A 17,777-nucleotide genomic window follows, 5' to 3' on the forward strand; every position below is an offset into this window, starting at 1 on the left:
AAGATCAGCCCTCTCTGGCTGCTGGCGCTAGTGGACAGGAGGCCCCGCCACAGGACCAACAGGCCACCAGCACCCCACCCCCTGTAGAAGTAGAATCACCCTGCAAACTGTCCCTGCGATCCAGGCAAAAGCCAGAGAACATTGCCAAGACTCCCGCCAGGAAATAAGACTCTCCTGAATGTCACCCTTGTGTCCCACTGTGTCACCCTGTCCACCTTGAACTGCCATTGCTCCCCTTCCTATGCCCCCTTGGACAATGCACCTGTGATACAAAGATACTGGACTCTATCTGGACATTCCTCCACCATCACCCCAGCCCATTGCACATCCCCCTCCACCTCTTAGCACTAAAATAAACACCCTTGGAACAAATACAAGTATGGAGTCTGTCAATTGATTGAAATATGCATTAGTTTAACAAGCTGTAAACATTTCAATTCATATGTACAGTTGTATATACATAGGTATGACCTGTAGTGGGCAGCAGTAAACACACCAGGAGCCAGAGTGGGCCACAGAGGTCTGAAAATAGAGATGCCAAAGGGTACAGTAAGTGGCCATAGACATAGGGAAATCAGGCTGCCATGTCCACTGTCTAACACAAAACTGCAATGTAAAGTGAAGTTACAGTGTCTTACCTGTTTGTCACTGGAAGTACTGTTGAATGAGAGAACTTCTGTTGTCCACATCTTCATCCTCTGCCTTCTCTTTGTCACGGTCCACAGGCTCCACTGCTGCCACAAGACCATCTCCAGGCTCGTCCTCCTGCAGAAAAGGCAACTGGCGTCTCAAGGCCAGGTTGTGCAACATACAACGATGATCTGGCACACCTTCTTGGGTGAGTAGTACAGGGATCCACCTGTCAAATGGAGGCACCTGAACCTGGCTTTCAGGAGGCCAAAGGTTCTTTCAATTATCCTCCTTGTTCGCCCATGTGCCTCATTGCAACGTTCCTCTGCCCTTGTCCTGGTATTCCTCACTGGGGACAGTAGCCATGAGAGGATGGGGTAAACCAGAGTCATCTGCAAATATCGAAGGATACCTGTTAGCCACACACTCACCCTTAGGGACAACCCCATACCCATACACCAACATATACTAGGTGGGGACCTTGGATTCACCTATTAGCCACACCCGGTGCCTCTAGAGTTGAGCCATCACATATTGGATGCTGCTATTCCTCAAGATAAAGACATCATGCACAGAGCCAGGATACTTAGCATTCACATGGGAGATGTACTGGTCTGGCAAAAACACCATCTGCACATTCAGAGAGTGAAAGCTTTTTCTATTCCTGAGCAATTGTTCTTTTCTCCAGGGGGGACAAATGCTACATTTGTACCATCAATCGCACCAATGATGTTGGGGATATGTCCCAGGGCATAAAAGTCAGTCTTCACTGTGGCCAAATCCTCCACCTGGGGGAATACGATGTAGCTGCTCATGTGTTTCAGCAGGGCAGACAACACTCTGGTCAACACGTTGGAGAACATTGGCTGAGACATCCCTTATGCCATGGCCACTGTTGTTTGGAAGGAACCACTTGCCAGAAAATGGAGCACTGACAGGACCTGCACTAGAAGGGGGATACCTGTGGGCTGGCGGATAGCTGAAATCAGGTCTGGCTCCAATTGGGCACACAGTTCTTGGATTGTGGCCCGATCTAGTCTGTAGGTAAGGATAATGTGGCTGTCCTCCATAGTCGCCAGGTCCACCAGGGATCTGTACAGGGGGGATGTCTCCATCTCCTATTCATCCTCAGCGGTTGAACTCTAGGGTGGAAAATGGTGAGCAGAGGGTCATATTCACACATATGTGAAAATAAAAATGCATTTCTTCCTTTACAGAAACAGTATGTGAATTTGAAAGTCAGTTGTTGTGCCAATGTTTGCTGTGACGCAGTTAGGTGTCATGACCTGTGCCTCCCTGAAATGGCAGCTGCCAGATCTGTGAGGAGAGACAAGTGGAAATGAGGTAATTCCCCTGGCTTTGTGTGCTGTTGCGGTCGGCGGTCGATGACCACCGCGCAACTTTGCATTGGTTGTCATTGGGCCCTATGGGTTCCAGGAGCCAATGGCAATGTACGCTGGCGGTGACGGTATGCACCGCCGCGGATGGGACCGCCATGTTCTATCTGTTCATTCACTTGCTACCTGACCTTCAACAGGAGGGGACCTATACTGCAAGTGCTGCTGTGACACGTGTCTGGAAGCGACAATGGATCGAGTGTCTGGGGAAAGGACCCCCACCTTCACTTCAGAGGAGTTGGAGAGACTGGTGGATGGGGTCCTACCCCAGTATACATTAGTCTATGGTCCTCCAGACAAACAGGTTAGTACACTGTGAGCATGATGCGTGGGCCATGAATGTATGGATTGCTGTGTGAATAAGCCTCGTGTGGGTGGAGTGAAGGGTCCTGGGCAGAGCGCTGCATGTCTGGTGGTCAATGTCTGTGAGTAAGGGGATGGAAGGGATATTGTGGGACATGAGTGTAACAGTCCGGATGGTATAACTGATCCCTTTTTTCAATGCATATTTTCCTGCAGGTCAGCGCCCATCAGAAAAAGGGCATTTGGCGTGCCATTGTCAAGGAGGTGCGGACTCTGGGGTCTTTGACAGGCGGAGCACCCACTGCCGCAAACGGTGGGAGGACCTCTGCCGCTGGCCAAGGAAGACGGCAGAGGCCCAGCTGGGGCTGGCCTCCCAACGAGGAAGGGGTGCCTGTCGTACCCTGACCCCCCTAATGTTCTGCTTCCTGGCGGTGGCCTATCCGGAGTTGGATTAGCGCTTGAAAACATCACAGCAGCCACAAGGGGGTGAGTACAGATTCAGATTAATTACTTTGCGTGCATTAAGGTTGTACCTGGTGGGGGATGTGAGCTGTGGGTGCCCCTAGGCCAGGGCGAACTGGCAGGGTTAGGTACCTTGTTGGTCAGGCTCTGAAGCACTCCAACCCCAATAGTGTTAGTGGGCATCTACTACTGGGCAGGGTCCTGTTGGTTTCAGGTGTGCAGCCAATGGCGTTGGGCAATGTACCCCATGGGCTGGTGACTAGCATTGTAACTGATAGTGCATGGCCTTGTGCATAGGGCTGATCCCTGTGTGTTGTGTACGCCAAAGGTAGTGTTGTTGCTGGCATTGACCAAGTATATCCTCTGTCTCTCCCCCACCTTTTTGTTTTGTCACCCTGTCCTTGTGTACATTAGCATCATCTGGCGGGGGAGCAGAGGCACCGGCGACGGAGGGAGCTGCATCTCACATGGGCCTGGAGGTCGAATCTACCGACGGTGAGGGCACCAGTGGGACGGAGGGCGAGGGGAGCACCACGACAGAGACAGGAGTGGACACTACAGACAGCGACTCCTCCTCTGATTGAAGCTCCCTGGTGGTGGCAGACACCTCTGTGCCTACCCCAACAACAGGTAAAGCCACCACCCCATACCAGCACCGCCCTCCCAGCAGCCCAGCTCAACGTGTTTCCCATGCCGGCTCACCCAGGAGGGTGGGCATCTCCTTCGCCCCAGGCACCTCAGGCCCTGCCCCGGTCAGCCCTGCTGCCCTGAGTAATGAGACTATTGACCTCCTGAGATCCCTCACTGTTGGGCAGTCAACCATACTGAATGCCATCCAGGTGTCGAGAGGCATTTGCAACAAACAAATGCATACCTGGAGGGCATTCACTCTGGCGTGGCTGCCCAATAGAGAGCATTTCAGGCTCTGGCCTCCGCACTGATGGAAGCTATTGTCCCTGTCTCCAGCCTCCCCCCTCCAACTTCCTCTACTCAGTCCCAATCCACTCAACCCCAACCTATCCCAAGCAAACCTTCAGACCAGCATTCACCCAAATCAACACACAGAAGTGGCTCAGGCAAACACAAGCACCAGCAGCACCGCCACCAGCAGCAGCACCCCCAATGGGCAGCCGTTCGAGGCTGCAAGGGAAGGGCTGGAGCCTCCCCCTCCACTGGCAGCACCACCACAAGCACCGCAGCAAGCATGACCGCAAGCTGCACCGTCGCAAGCAGCACCGCCACCAGCAGCCTCAGTGGGCAGCCATCCAAGGCTGCAGGGGAAGGGCTGGAGCCTCCCCCCTCCACTGGCAGCACCGACACCTGCACCAGTACTGCAACCACTGTACAGCCGTCCCCGCCGGCAGATGGACTGTAGTCCTGCATCCATGGGGTGTCATGCATCCTGCCCACAGAAAATCATGTGGATCTGACACCCAGGTGAGTGACTGTGACCTTGCACACCCCATGTGCTGCATCACTGGGCACAATGCCCCCTCCAGAACCAGTGGAAGAAGGCATCCACTCACCCTATCCTTGGCAGGAGAAGCACACTGGGCACAAAGCCCCCTCCAGGACCAGTGGAAGAAGGTATTCACTCACCCTGTCCTTGGCAGGATGAAGCACACTGGGCACAAAGCCCCCTCCAGAACCAGTGGAAGAAGGCGTCCACTTGAGAGACTTTGGCTTTGCACTCCCCAGGACCAAGCAGTGGGCAAACCGCAGTGGGCAAACCACCCACTTGAGAGACTTTGGCTTTGCACTCCCCAGGACCAGGCAGTGGGCAAACCACCCACTTGAGAGACTGTGGCTTTGCACTCCCCAAGGCCAAGCAGTGGGTAAACCACCCACTTGAGAGACTGTGGCTTTGCACTCCCCAGGACCAAGCAGTGGGCATGGAGCCCCCTCCAGGAGCAGTGGCGTTGTACCATCTTCCAGCTGTGGTGCCCCCCCCCCCCTTTCCCCGTCCCCCTGAGGTGCTTGTGTGTTTTTGACCTGATTCTCCAGCAGTGTTCTCTCCATATTGAGGCAGGAGTCAAGTGTGGCCTATGTGTTTTGGCCCAGTGGGCCACGGACATTTTGAGAGGACATTGTCCCGCCTTTTGTAAATATTCTATATTTTGTAAATACTGTTTTTTGAATTATAAACGTATTTCTAACAGTTTCTAATATAACACTTATTTTAATCCATTCCTTTTGTCCTTGCGTTATTCCAGAGGGTTACGGGGTGTGTATGTAATGTTGTTGCATGTGTTTGTGTGTATGGTGTTGGGAGTGGGGGGGTGTTGCGTGTTATGTGTGTGTGTCACTCTCTTTTTCCTCCCCCCTCGCCTGTGTGCTAGGTGCAGTACTCACCGTGGTCATTGTCGCCGGCATTGGTTCCCCTGGTATGAGCAGATAGCTCAGCATCCATGGTGTCCTTGTTCTTCCTTGAGTGTCAAGAGTGAGTTGTTTCTCTTCAGAACATTGTTTCCGCTGTGCTTTTGATGGCGTTGGTACCGCCACGGAAAAGGTGGCGGATAGGCCTCTTGTAATACAGTGGGCAGAACCTTGTCTTCTGCCTGACTGTTGGCGGTTACTCTCGCGGTGTTTGTTGCTATCGCTGTGGCGGTCGGAGTGTTAAAGTGGCTGTATGTGTTGGCAGTTTCCGCTGTGGTCATGATTCCATCTTTTTTACCGCCGGCCTGTTGGCAGTGTTACCGCCGCTTTACCACTGACCGCCAGGGTTGTAATGAGGGCCTATATGTCCTACCTTAACCATACACTGTACCCTGCCCTTGGGGCTACCTAGGGCCTGCCTTAGCGATGCCTTACATGTAAGAAAAGGGAAGGTTTAGGCCTGGCAAGTGGGTACACTTGCCAAGTCGAATTTACAGATAAAACTGCACACTGACACTGCAGTGGCAGGTCTGTGACATGATAACAGAGCTACTTATGTGGGTGGCACAATCAGTGCTGCAGGCCCACTAGTAGCATTTGATTTACAGGCCCTGGCACCTCCAGTGCACTTTACTAGGGACTTACTAGGAAATCAAATATGCCAGTCATGGATAAGCCAATTACATACATATTTTGTAAAGGAGCACTTGCACTTTAGCACTGGTTAGCAGTGGTAAAGTTCCCAGAGTAAAAAAAAAAAAAAAACAAAGTCCAGCACACATCAACAACCTGGGAAATAGAGGCAAAAAGTTAAGGGAGACCACGCCAAGGATGAAAAGTCTAACAGGTGTCATCATTATTGCTATATATCCTAACAGTCCACAATGGGAGAATGTGTAACCCAACTGTTACTGACTGTGGAACATGCCTTAAGTTGAGTTTTGTCAGCTGCGAGAGAAGGACCATTGGGTATGGAGGTCTTGGAAATGTAGATCTGAGATGGGCATATGGTTTGAGATTCCACCAGCCAAATCATACTAGGGATTGAGACATTATACTGCGTGTGTGTTGAGTGGCCAACATTGACTTCTATCGTGATAGTTGTCCCTCTCTTAGTCTATTTGTAGGGCATTTGTGTGGTGCCACTCTGGTTCCTGCCTTGCCTGGGGGCTCCCTTGACACATGTATCCAGAATATGTGCTATGGTTTTCTGTGCAGGTGTTCCACTGTGAAGTGGGACAGTGAACTTTTGATGTGTAGGTAGTGATGCATTGTGTGAGTTGTGGTGCTTGGCATTGTGTTTGGTATCCATGCATTATGGAGGGAATGTGTGGGGATAGTGGCAGTGGGGTGGTGTGGCATGCAAGTGAGGAGTGTGGGGTGATTGTAAGGGTGCAGAAGCATGAGATGGGGTGCATTAGGGAGTGATGGGTGGTGGGGACGCATGCTGGACAGGAGTGGTTGGTGCCTGGGGAGTGTTGTTGACTTACCAGAGCCGAGTACTCCAATGATTCCAGTCAGGCCCTCAGGATGCATGATGTCCAAGATCTTCTCCTCGCACGATGTGAACTCAGAGGGAGGAGGTGGGGGCCCACCGCTAGTCTTGTTGATGGCAATCTGGTGGCTGGACACCATGGAACACACCTTCCCCTGTAGGTCATTCCACCTCTTTCTGATGTCCTCCCTTGTGTGTGGATGGTTGGTCACTGAGTTACCCCGTCAACGATCCTCCAGCATAACTCCATTTTCCTGGCTATCGAGGTTTGCTGGACCTGAGCTCCAAACAGTTGTGTCTCTCCCCTGACGATTTCATCCACCATGACCCTCAACTCATCATCTGTGAAACGTGGGTGCTTCTGATGGGACATGGTTGTTGTATTGTGGGTGGGGGTGGGTGTTGTTTGTGTAGGGTACAGTGTAGAGTGCTTGGTGGGGCGGGGTGGGGTGTTTGGTTGTGTGTGCTGGTGGTATCTAGCGTATGTGTGCAGTGGCAATGTGTGTATTGTGTTGCTGGTACAGCTGTGTGGCGTGTGATGCATGGGAAGTGATTTGGTGCCTAAGGTATCAACGTGCAGTGTCCTCCATTTGTGTGCTCCTCGATGTCTCTGTTAGTAGTTGTGGATGCAAAGGATTGTAGGGGTGTGTGAGGGTGTGCTATATAGTGCAGTGAGCAGGTGTGTGTGGTGTGTGTCAGGTGTGGGGTATCCCAACTGTCCAATGTGGTGTTGGGTTCTGGTGGAGGTGATTTTTAGACTGCTGCGATTCGCACCACCAATGGTTTTCTGCTGTGAAAAGAGCGCCGTGCTGATTTGTGGGTTGTAATATGGAGGGCTGAGTGTTGTTGGCGTGGTGGTGCTGGTGGTGGGTCCATCTCTCTCCCACCCTCGGTCAACCTGTCGGTTTGGGATTTCTGGCTTTATTTGAGCGGTCTTCAGTTTGTAACTCGTAATACGGCAGTCACTAAACCGCCTTCACTAGTGGTCTTTTGGCACCTGCCAGCGCGGAGGTCTTGCCAAAAGACCTCCAAACTCATAATAAGGGCCTGAGTGTTGGTTCGAGTACCTGCAGTTCCATTTGCATGTGTACATCTGGCTTCAAGCAATGGTTCCGAAAAGCTACAGCAACAATGATGTAAGTATCTGATTGTGGCACAGTAACACATCAAGTCACTGATGCACAAAACACCGCACACAGTTTCTGGACTTTGTTAAATGCCTAAACAAACCCACAGCACGGAACATTGTCCCAGTCCATCGTCTCCCAAAACAAGCAGATGGTCCTGAAAGCTGCGACATTAGCAAAGAGTATGGCTAAGGAGCAAGAATACATTTGACACTCACTTTGCCCTCCTTACAAGTCTGGAGACTCGACTGTCAATTTTGTAAGTTTATTTCTCCACCTTCATCACTAAATATCTTAGCTTTCTTCACACAAAGTTGGAAAGTCTGCTGTGTTCTTATATATTGCTGATTCTGAGCATGTTACACTACATTTTTGCACCCTGTTAGGTCCGTGCATGGAGGATGTTTGTTACACCTGATATCCTTTGTGTGGTTTTTCCCCAAGCTTTTTGCCTTCCGTCCTCCTGTTTTGGTGAATTAGTTTTGTTGGATTCTGCACACTTTACCACTACTGACCAGTGGTAACCTGCTCGTGCTCACTCCTGTGAACATGGTACAATTGACTTACACCCAATGGGCACATATAATTTACTTGTAAGGCCCCAGTAAGGTGGTAATACATGTACCCAGGGCCTGTAAATTAAGTGCTACTAGACATTCAGCACTCATTGTGCCACTTGCTTAGGTAGACCTTCAAAACATGTCTCAGGCCTACCATTGCAGCCGGTGTGCAGTTTTAAACTGCCATTTCAACACAGCAAAATAAACCTCTTGCCAGGCCTATACCTTCCTTTTTTAATAGATATCAGCTGGGGCCTAAACAGCCAATTGGACAGGGTACTGGGTATTTAAAATGTTGGGCATGTACATTTAAGTTTTAAATTTCCGGGCAGGAAAAAGCTGCTAAATATGTTTTTCAGTACTGTAAGGCCTCCCTCTCTAATTGGATAATATTGGGTTACCTTATTACCTTTAATAAGTGATAGCTTTTGTTTGAGAACAGATTGAAATATCGAGTTTGGTCTCTAATGAATTGTAATTTAAACTTTATTTAGTGGCAAAGTCAGATATAAGTCACAGTTCTGAAAATTACACTTTTAAAAAGTTGGGATTTTCTCATCCTAACCATTTGGGGCCTGCAGTCTCTGTCTTGGGTCATGTGACTAGGTGTAGTTGCTAGTTGACGTTTGTGTATTACTCCTAGACAGTGATACAAAGGTGGATTATATGTTCTCAGTATGGCCCATCTTGTCAGGATGAGAGGGGGAAGCTGTCACATACCATACTTGCACTTCAAAGTAGCTGTCTTAGCACAATCCCAAAGTACTGTACAACAGTCTATTGTCAGCCCAGACCCCTTGAAGCCAGGGCAGGGGAAGGAAGGAAATTGCTGACCCAAATGTGGGGGGCAGTCTAGAAGTTCCCCCCACTTTAAATCTGGCAGCAGGTATAAAGATTGGACCCTCAGATCAACTCTTCAGTAGACTCCAGGACCTGTGGATAGTACAGAAGAAGAACTGCCCTCCTGCCAGAGTACTGCAGATTGGACCTGCTCCCTTCATCCCTGATACAGTGACTCCAAGGGTCAGCTGACTGACCTCCTGTTTTGAGATATAGGGATACAACAAGCTCCAGGGGCCTCCCTGAAACTGTCTAGCTGACCTGCTGCATTGGACTTGCCTAGACCTGAAAGTGGACTTGCTTGAGCCTCTCTGACCTCTGCTGGAGTGAGTTCCTGATCCCCAACAGGTGCTGCCCCAGATCCTGGACTCTTGGACATCATCAGAGAGGACTATTCCTAGCCTAACTGATGATTCTATTAAATCCGGAATGACATGACACAAAGCCCCACAAAGCCTCACCGCACAGCTGCAAGCTTCATTGGAACAGACGCTTAGTGACGCAAAGCACCACAAAGCTTCACTGCACTGCTACAAGCTTCATCGGAACAGACACTAAGCAATTCAGGGTATCGTAAAGCTGTGCAGCACAGCTGTGAGATTCATTGACACCGATATAAAGCACAGCAACACCTCACTGCACAGCTAGAAGCTTCATCAGAACCAATGGTAATCAACGCAAAGTACTGTGCAGTTGACAGCTTCCTCTGAACCAAGGAAGAGCCACTCAAAGAATCTCAAGTACCAATGCCTTCCAGATCTTGCGCTATAAGTTACAACTGTCAGTGGGCAAACTTGGTCCTGTGCCCGGCCTGTGCTGCACCGTGGTTTGCCTGAACTTGTGACTTTGTCATGGACCAGCGCGACCAGATACCCTCAGTTGGTGCTTTGCACTTTTTGGTGCTACTTTTATCTATTAAAATTCAGTAACTAAAGTTCTAATAACTGGATTTTTGTCATTTGGGTCTCCATTTAGTTATCATTTATTCACAATCTAGTTTTCTAAACTGGTTTGGGATTGCTGCTGGAGGGTTAAGCACAGTTTAATTTAGTGACTTTTTAGTGAGTGTTTAACCCAGACAAGGATTGTGAATGTTCCCCTCGCCCTCCAACCCACTGGTCCCTTTGGCATCAGATGACTCTGTCTCCAAGGATCCGTGGGCTGCTACCTCCCCACTGGGATGTACACGGACAACACGAGAGAACAGGAATGGGGAGACAAAACAGGAGAGACACTTGTAAATAGCTGAATGGAGGTACATAAGTGGTTCACACATACACCCACCCAGAAGATATTCAACCAGGCAGCACCTACTGCTATACACATGGCTATGCCCCTGACTAGTGGCCACAACCCTGCTCTACAGCCATTCCCCACAGAACTTAAGGACCTGACGTACTGCAGAATTGACCCTTACATCCCTACTCCCCACGAGGGCCATTATGTAGATGGTCATCAGCCAGAGTCCCTGCCACTAGACAGTAAAAATACGAACGCACACACACACACATCCATCGAGGAGCAAAAATATGGTATTTGTACTCACCCCCTTGTGACTGCTGTGCAGCCTTCAAGCGCCCATCCAGGTCCGGGTACGCCACCGCCAGGATGCGTTGCATAAGGGGGGGTCAGTGCCCAACAGGCACCCCTTCCTCATTGGAAGGACTTCCACAGCTGGACCTCAAAGATCTTCCTCGCCCAGCACCGCAGGTCCTCCCACCCCTTCCTGCAGTGGGTTGTCCTCCGGTTGTAGACCCCCAGGGTCCGCATCTCCTTGGCGATGGCATGCCAAAGTCCCCTCTTCTGATGGGTACTTACCTATAAGAAACACACAGAAAAAGTAACACTGAGGTCAGACAATGGCCAATAATATACAGCTGGCTATACGTCCACTATGGGACGGACATTTCAAACAGCCTAACAGCACACACACATGCTGCATGTCAGGAACCCTGGACTATACAGTGTCACACATGTACACATGTATGGAGCCATCAACCACCATTACACACATCCATGCCCCCAATCTCCCAATCCTCCTACTCACCTGTACCTCTGGCCGACCGTAGAGCTTGGCGTACAGGGGAAGAACCCCGTCCACGAGCTTCTTCAATCCCTCGTTGGTGAAGGCCAGGGCCCATTCCCCTGCAACACGTGCCATTTCCATGACCAGAGGCAGGACACAGCAGTACACTCATTGGAGTACCTGCAGGCACGAGATCAGGGAGTCAAATGAAGTTGGGTGACGAGTTCGCGTACGCACCACGGCGTGTACACGCTAAGAATGCCCATTGACAACCATGTTAACCAATGAATTTGCGCACGGGGGTAAACACCGCCTTAAGCTAATATGTCAACCGCTAGCGGTATGAGGTCCCTTCCACCACAACACTTCTGGATTACAGGGGGCAGACATTTTGGCCCTAACTACACAGTTGTAAAACCCTCATCAGCACTATGCAGGCCCTACTGTCCCCTAAACACCCATAGGCATGGAACAATATACATTACCTCACCTGACCAGTCCTGATATATCATTGTGGTCATGTTGCTGTAATGTCACAAACACTAAGCATTTGTGTCGACGACAATCATGCCAGCAGTGCTGAATGATCAACAATGTGTGCAGATGTATGTGTGTTCCTCACAAATGTTTTCAACTCCTCCTAGGTACAGACCCTTGTGGCAAGGGAGGGCCCCATCGGTGTACAGAACACATGTTGATTTGTTGACCATGGTGGAGCGTCACATCATTATCAATTACAGACACACTCTTGCAACTATTGATGAACTTTGTGCATTACTGGATCCAGTACTGAGACTAGCTAATCGTAATCAGCATGCCATCCCTACTGAAGTGCAAGTGCTCTCTGTACTCCATTTCCTGGCCACAGGCTAATTTCAAGTGACAGTGGGCATGGGTGTAGGTTTTTCACAGCCAATGTTTAGAATTATACTGTCCAGATTCCTGAATGCATTTGTACAACACCTGCAGTCCTATGTGAGGTTTCCCCAAAATGCCATCAAGTCGGACTTCTTTGCCTTTGCCAACATACCCCATGTGATAGGTGCCATCGATGGCACACACATAATTATCATCCCCCCAAGAGTCAGTGAACAGGTGTACAGAAACAGGAAGAACTTTAATTCCATGAACATTCAGTTGGTGTGTACTGCAGACCAGTACATCTCACATGTGAATGCCATGTTCCCTGGATCAGTCCATGATTCCTTTGTGCTAAGGAACAGCAGTGTGCCACACAAGATGGAACAACTACAAGAGGACAGAGGATGGATCATAGGTAAGATGACACTTATTGCCACATAGCAGACAGCCAGGCTGTCTGTCTCTGAGGCTTGTCATTGACAGTCCTGTTTTGCACCATTTTCTAGGTGAACCAGTGAGGAATCCTGGAACAGATGCAGAGAGGAATTACAATGAGGCCCATGGACATACTAGGAGGGTGATAGAGCGCACAATAGGTCTCCTGAAGGCTAGATTTCGTTGTCTACATATCTCTAGCTGTTCCCTGGCCTATGGGCCTGAAAAGGTGTGTAGAATAGTGGTGGCCTGCTGCATGCTGCACAACGTGGGTGTGAGGAATTCAATCCCCCTCTTGGAGGAGGAGGGTGCTGTATATCCAGGACAGCTTCCTCAAAGAGGGGATGAGAGTGATGGTGATGATGAGGAAGGGGAAAATTTAAATTCCAGGACCCAACTGATACAACTCTACTTCCAGTATCTATGTGGGACTATTGGATTAGATTGCTGTCTGTGCAGCATACTGTCAGTTTGCCTTTCCATCTGGGGGGAGAGTCAATAGTCAATGCCACTGTGACCAGGTCTGCATAGGACAGGTAACATTATAGTATGATACTTCAACACATCTGTAGGCACAACAACATGGTATACGTGTGGTGCATTTCCTGCTACTTAGATAATAATAAATGAGTTATAATACAGTTGCATCCATACTTCACTTTGTTTAAACATAATGACAGGGGACATTGTAATAGGTGAAATGGTGTTTTATTTGGTGCAGGGATTCAATTGTGCAGATTACAGTGATGGGAGTGGGCTATTGGTGGTTGTACAATATGGTGGCAGCATTTGTTGGCAGTAGTGGTAGGTCCATCTATGTTCACAAGACTTTGTTGCTGTTTTCACACAGTTGGGTCGTTGATTCAGTGGGACACTTGGAGGACAGTTATTGCCAGAGTCACTTCTTTGAGGGGGCATGGTCTTGGCAGGTGTTCCAGTGCCATATCTGGGCCTGAGGGTTAGTTTGGGTATCTGGTGTTGGCCTGTACGGGTTGAGATGGATGTCCCCTGTGTGTCCTGAGAGGGTGGAACATGTGCAGTTGCTGCTGTTGTATCCTGGCCTGTGGTAGGGACTTCCTGGTCTGTGTGGGCCTCAGGCTGTGTTGGGACAAGGTGCAGCAGCGCACCTGCTATGGTGGCCATTGTGGCATTGTGCAGTTTCCACTGCTCCGTGGCCTCTTTGTGGTGTGCTAGTTGCACCCTTTGACTCTGCTCTAGGGTGGATACTATCTGGGCCAATCTGTCCTGGGTATGGTTATATGCTCACAGGACCTCAGAGACCACTTCCTGGGCTGCTGCATCAATCCTGTGGCCTCCCCCCGGGCCACTGATGCCCTCCCACTTGGTCTAGACACCTGTGCCTCTGTCCCCTGCACAGGTCTGGCAGTACCACTTTTACTGGGGCCATCGTCTTCCTGCCTGATGGTAGGGGGTGACTGTGGCCTCTATCCATGTGTTCCACCAGTCTATGGCCTGGATACACAGGTGTGGGGGTGGTTGCCCTGGCCGGATGTTGTTGGCTGGGTGGTAGGGGTGTCAGTGGTATCCTGGGGGGGGGGTGGAGGATGGGCTGCTGGATGATGACAGTCCAGGACTGTGTAAGGGGCCAGGGTGATCATAAATGTCCAGGGTTCCATCTCCAGTGTCCTGGGAGGTGCCTCTGTCTCCCTGTGGGGCACTGCCACTCCTTGTCCCGTCCGTCAGAGTGGCATGGGTGGGGGTGCCTGTTGAGGGAATGGACATGTCTGTTACACTTGCATGATGAGATGGGGTGCTCAGGACTGGGCAGTTTTGTGCAGGTTTTCACACTTTGGGACCATGCAGGGTGCTTTAGTGAGGTTAGTATTGCATTTTGCTTTCGATGTAGAGGTGCATTGTGGGTGCTGTAGGCCATTGTGATTCCTTGCAGGGGTGGGTGGATGTGCACAGGGGGAGGGATGTGGGCCTGTTAGTGGATTTGTGGGCATGTTGGGGGACTGGATGTAGTGATTGTGGCCTGGGTGGAGTAGGTAAATGTAGACGAGTTACCCAAGTCCATTCCTCCAGTGAGTCCAGTAGGTCCCTCAGGGTGCAGGATGGCCAGTAGCCTTTCCTCCCAGTCAGTGTAGTCAGGTGGTGTTGGTGGAGGTCCTTCCCCAGTCTTATGGACTGCAATGTGGTGCCTGGATACCATGGATCTGACCTTCCCACGCAGGTCGTTCCATCTCTTGCGGATGTCATCCCTGGTGCGTGGATGGTGTCCCACTGTATTGACCGTGTTGACTATTGTCTGCCATAGCTCCATCTTCCTGGCGATAGGTGTGTGCTGGACCTGTGCCCCAAATGATTGTGGCTCGGCCTTCTATATCTCATCCACCATGGTCCTTAGCTCCCTTTCTGTGAAGCTTGGGTACTTAGGGGGTGCCATGGTGTGTTTTGTGAATGTTGTCTTGTGTGGATCTAGGTGAGGCTGCTCTTGTATGGTTGGGTGTGTGAGTCGTGTGAGGTGGAATTCAGTGTCTGCCTGTAGTGTTGTCCGTCTGCCGTCGCCTATTGGTGATGCAAAGGCGTGTCTGTGAGTGTTTTATAGTGTTGCGGATGTGTGTCAGGTTTGTGGGTTTCAAACTTGCCAATGTATGAATTTCTTACTGTTGGGTCCACCTCCCACCTGTGGCGGTCTGTACAGCCAATGGTCGTTCGCCTTCCACTGACTGCCGCAGTGATTTCTGCTTCATTATTTGGAGGGCGGGGAGTTTGTGTGATCGGCGGTGTCAGGATGGGAGGTCCAGCATTTTTGCAGACAAAGTGACTGGTGGCAGGGAGATTTTTGCAGGTTTCTGATTTTTTCATTATTAAATGGCGGGTTTCTGTTCATCGCCAATGGCGGGCTTCTGTTCGCCATCGCCACGGCGGTCGACGGTGTTTACAGCCATGTTCACAATGAGGGCCTTGGTCTCAGAACACTTAGCAATATCAAACCTTAAGAGAGATATTGCCTGTCTTCCAAATTTGCAGATAGCCTAAAGTGGCTGGAGCAATTTCTAGTTATCTGTGTGTACCTTAATTCTAACTGCCTTTTTGATAAATGTCCTTCTTTGGGACACTAAGGCCCTCATTCCAACCCTGGCGGTCGGAGATAAAGCGGCGGTAAGACTGCAGACAGGTTGGAGGTCCAAAACGACCACAGTGGGAACCACCATCTTAGACAGCCACTTTAACACTCCGACTGCCAGGGCGGTAGCAGCAAACACCGCAGCGGTCACCGCCAACAGACAGGCGGAAGACAATGTACCGCCCACTGTATTATGAGAGCCCAATCCGCCAGCTTTTCTGGGGTGGTACCAACGACACCAAAAGCAAGGCAGAAACAGTACACTGAAGGGGAACCACTCACCTTTCGACACTCAACGAAGAACCAGGATGCCATGGAGCCCGAGCTGCGGTCCTCCCCATACTGGAGTATCTACTAATACACCAGGAATTTGAAAGAAGGCGGCGGCGGCGATGACGGTGAGTACTGCACCTAGCACACAGGGGAGGGGGGGAAAAAGAGAGTGACAAGCAACACGCAACCCCCCCACTCCCCACCCTCACCCACAACACCATACACACAAAAACATGCAACAACACTACAGTTATCCCCGTAACCCCCTGGAAGAACGCAACGACTAAAGGAATTGAGTCAATTCTTTCATAAATTATAAATAGTCAGAGAAAGTAAACAATGTGAAAAACCAGTATATACAAATATTTACAAAATGTTCAGAAGGCCGTACACTGTCCTTTGCAAATGTCCATGGCCCACTGGGCACAAAAATCATGGGCGAAGCCCACACTTGACTCCTGCCTCAAAACAGAGAGAACACTGCAGGGGCATCAGGACGAAAACACACAGGCACCTCAGGGGGAAGGGGGGCACCTCAGCCGGAAGATGGCACTACGCCACTGCTCCTGGAGGGGGCTACATTTCCACAGTGATGTCCTGAGGAGTTCAAAGCCACAGTCTCTCAAGTGGGTGGTTTGCCCACTGTTTGGTCCTGGGGAGTGCAAAGCCACAGTCTCTCAAGTCTCTCAAGTGGATGGTTTGCCAACTGTTTGGTCCTGGGGAGAGCAAAGCCACAGTCTCTCAAGTCTATCAAGTGGGTGGTTTGCCCACTGTTTGGTCCTGGGGAGTGCAAAGCCACAGTCTCTCAAGTCTCTCAAGTGGGTGATTTGCCCACTGTTTGGTCCTGGGGAGTGCAAAGCCACAGTCTCTCAAATCTCTCAAGTGGGTGGTGTGCCCACTGCTTGGTCCTGGGGAGTGCAAAGCCAGTCTCTCAAGTGGGTGACATGTTCCACTGGATCTGGAGAGGGCCTTAGGCCCAGTCTGCTCCATCCTGCCAAGGATAGTGCTAGTGGATGCATTTCTCTACTGGTTCTGGAGGGGGCTTTGTGCCCAGTGTGCTTCATCCTGCCAAGGATAGGGGGAGTGGATGCATTTCGCCACTGGCTCTGGAGGGGGCCTTGTGCCCAGTGATGCAGCACCTGGGGTGTGGTAGTTCACATTCCCTCACCTGGGTGTGTGAGGCATGAAATGTGCAGGGAACAGGTAGCATGATACTCCATGGAGGCAGAGCCACACTCCATCCTGCTGCGACTTAGGCTGCAAACTGCTGGTGGTGCCAGGGCTGGTGGTGGTGCCTCAAGTGGTGGGTGCAGGGTCCAGGACGTCTCCTGCAGCCTCGGACAGCTGCCCACTGGGGATGCTGCTGATGTCTGATGTAATGGCACCAGCAGGGCATGTGGCAGTGCTGATGGCGGTGCAGGTGGCGCTGTTTGAGGCAGTGTCTGCGGCAGAGATGCTGCCTGTGCTGCCTGTGGTGTAGGTGCTTGCAGTAGTGGAGGGAGACACCAGGCCGGCTCCAGCAGCCTCGGACGGCTGCCCACTGGGGATGGTGCTAGTGACTCTCGTTGTGGCAGCGGCGGTGCAGGGGGTGGTGCCGATGGCGGAGCAGGTGGCGGTTCAAGTGGCGGTCGTTGCTGCGGTGCTCACCGTGGTACAGGTTACTGGCCTGTCAGGACCAATGGTGGTCACCAGTCCCTCACCTGGAGGCTCTGAGCCCTGAAGTGACTTGCCCTTGCCTTTGTGGCTCTTCCCCACCTTGCTAGACGCTGCTGGGATCTTGGCACTGTCCTCTTTTGTCTTGGATGAGGCCTTTCTGGGTGGCTTTTGCATCCTGTCCGTGCTGCATGACGGCCCCTTCCTAACCTTGGAAGGTGGCGGAATCGGGTGGTCCTTAGCATCTG

At 50.9% G+C, this 17,777-nt stretch overlaps 1 protein-coding gene across 1 annotated transcript in view; it reads right to left on the reverse strand.

Annotated features, from left to right (window-relative positions):
• The window catches only part of GIPC2 (GIPC PDZ domain containing family member 2), a 611,603-nt gene that overhangs the window by 395,071 nt on the left and 198,755 nt on the right, over positions 1-17,777 (reverse strand). The window lies entirely within an intron of this gene.

This window comes from Pleurodeles waltl, chromosome 4_2, assembly GCF_031143425.1.
Source record: "Pleurodeles waltl isolate 20211129_DDA chromosome 4_2, aPleWal1.hap1.20221129, whole genome shotgun sequence".
Lineage (NCBI taxonomy): Eukaryota > Metazoa > Chordata > Amphibia > Caudata > Salamandridae > Pleurodeles > Pleurodeles waltl.